Below are 2,957 nucleotides of genomic sequence, written 5' to 3' on the forward strand. Positions count from 1 at the left end.
GCCGGGGTCCCCTCGGCGGATATGCCCGGTGCGTGGGGGTCGGAGGGGGCACCTCACAGTCCCGGCGGCGCCCGGGCCCGGCGCCCGCTCACCTGGTGCGTGTTGTTGACCAGCCTGGCGACGAAGTCCGGGATGCGGCTTTTTTGATTTTTGTTGCTTTGCTTATCTCTGTGAACCTGTTTATAATCAGAGCCATGCCCCATCCCCTTCATTTCCTACAAACATCATATTATGGAAAAATCTTATGTGATTATGTCCTGAACCTTTGTTAAAGAACCGGTTTCTATGTTGGCACTAGGAGATGACCCTCTCTAAAAAGACAACTCAACACATAATTTATTAATTAGAATTTTACTAGGGAAAAGTTAGGGCATTGCATTCCTCTTTTAAAGTACAAGTGTGCGGGACTGATTGGCTGGAACGTGGCAGAGACGCCTGAGGTCATCCCGCGCCTCGCCCGCGGCTCAGCCCAACTTCCAGAGTCGGTAGCAGCTTCTCCCCTACTCCCGGGCTCCACGCTCCGTGACGCCCGACCCCTCGCGGCTCCCTCAGGTTGGGCTGGGTTAGTCGCCTCTCCCCCAGAGACACCCCCAAAATTCTTTGGGCTGTGGCAGCGCCGGGAAATCTCCCCAGGGAATCCCTGAGCTGGCTCAGCTGAAAAACGGGGTTTGGTCGCGACCCGGGCTTCAGGTTTTAAGCATTGTCTGCCGAAGCAGCCTGGCTGCCCAGGTGAATGCCAATTGTGTGGGCTAACGCCTCGGGAGAAGATGGAATCGGGGCCTTCGTGACGCATGCGAACTTGAAGTATCTCCACCACGCATGGCCTCACGCTTACCTTCCTCTTCTGCACGGAGCTAGGCCAAAGGTGGGGCTGCTTACTGGCTTACCTGGAGGTAGAAAGTAGCTTAGACTTTAGGGGCAGGTCAAGGTGGGCAGGACGATCGGTCCCTAGATGCACATTTACTAGTATCTATGCCAAAGCGCCGAACCCTGCGGAGTTTGTTTGCACAGCTTTGGTTTTTCAGTATATGATGTGCCCTGCGTTAGCACCCCGCCCACGAGAAGTAAAACACAACCCTTATGCGGCCACTTTATTGCAGGAACTGCACACGTAACTTCTAGAACGTGCAGTCCAGGTAAAACCAGTTCTGAATCTTAACCTTAACTGATTCCATCTCTTCAGAATGGTTGCTAGAAGTTGGTCAAAAAAGGCAGCAGCCAGAACCGGTTTGGCTCAGGTGATAGAGCGTCAGCCTGCGGACTCAAGGGTCCCAGGTTCGATTCCGGTCAAGGGCATGTACCTTGGTTGCGGGCACATCCCCAGTGGGGGGGCGTGCAGGAGGCAGCTGATCGATGTTTCTCTCTCATCGATGTTTCTGGCTCTCTATCTCTCTTCCTTCCTCTCTGTAAAAAATCAATAAAATATATATTTTTTAAAAAGGCAGCAGATAGAAAGATACCAAGTATGCAAGACGTTACCCCAAAGAGAAAGCTGCTGAAAATTACGTTTAACTATAAACTGGCGGTAAACCCAAATGAGAATCTATTCATTGCAGAACAAAATGGCTCGCTGCGCCCAACCCAAAGTTTACAGTGAAACCCTTCTAGTCACATTGAGAACAGAGATTTACAAATTTACATTTTTTTCCCCAGAACAACCATAGTAAGACGAAAGAATTGAAAAATATTTTTGAATGACATCTGAGCAGGATGGGAAATCACTAGAATATCTTCCAGGATCTCAACTACTGAAATGACAAAAGAACGCCGAAAACGTGATCGTGTTCCTTTCCATCCACGATCATGTGTCACATTATTTTTCAAATAGTGATTATTTTTTCCATCTATGACAACTATGCAGTAGATCACAAGACAGTGGGTTCCAGTAGCATGTGATTAGCTGTGGGGAGAAGAGGGGCTATACAAGAGTATTTCTTTGTTTAGTGACACAAAGATGAATGGTCTATTGTCTTACAGTCTGAGAAGAAAAAAGCCAACTCAACGATGCCATCTCCTGGAGAAATCACTAAATACACTTACACTGTTTAACTCTAAATATTAAGTTGTTGCAACTATTTATACCTTCACTTTTTAATATATAGCTTTTCGTTATCATTATATGCTTCCAGAACATATAGTTCTTTCCTCAAAACTTGTCAGCGGCTAGGGACATGGTACCTTGTATGCAGCACTGAGAAAATGAGTGAATATTGTTTTAGTATTTCAGTCCGACACAGGCACTAAATACAAAAGTGGCCCTGTCAGATCTTCTTTGTGAAATACTGCACATAAAATCTTACCTGACTGCCCAAACCGGTTTGGCTCAGTGGATAGAGCGTCGGCCTGCGGACTGAGGGGTCCCAGGTTCGATTCCGGTCAAGGGCATGTACCTGGGCTGCGGGCACATCCCCAGCAGGAGATGTGCAGGAGGCAGCTGATCGATGTTTCTCTCTCATCGCTGTTTCTAACTCTCTATCCCTCTCCCTTCCTGTCTGTAAAAAATCAATAAAAATATATTTTAAAAAAATCTTACCTGACTTGCACGACTAATATATGCAAAGTTTCTTCCAGACAAACTTTATCGCAGAAAGATGAATAGAAAGCAGTTAAGTATCACAAAACCATTACTTTTCCTAGTACTAGTAAGATAATTTCTTTGTAAATTGGACACAAGAAACCTTGTAGAACATTTAAAAATTCTACAAAAACCCTAAGATGTATCTTTCAAGAATGCTACAATTCTATTTCAAGAATTCTATTAGAATGATAAAGGGTGTGAAACTTATTTTCAGTAGTTGTCAAATACCCTGCTCGGGCACTGCAGGCTGAAGCTGAGAGACACGCTAAGAGCTATTCCTTAGTATTCTTTCCCCCTACATAATACTTGTGACCCAGAGGCACAACTTTCACTTCTCCCTAAAGCATGTTTTGTCCATTTCCACATTCTGGGTAGGGCA

The sequence above is a fragment of the Myotis davidii genome, unplaced genomic scaffold (genome assembly GCF_000327345.1).
Source record: "Myotis davidii unplaced genomic scaffold, ASM32734v1 scaffold217, whole genome shotgun sequence".
Lineage (NCBI taxonomy): Eukaryota > Metazoa > Chordata > Mammalia > Chiroptera > Vespertilionidae > Myotis > Myotis davidii.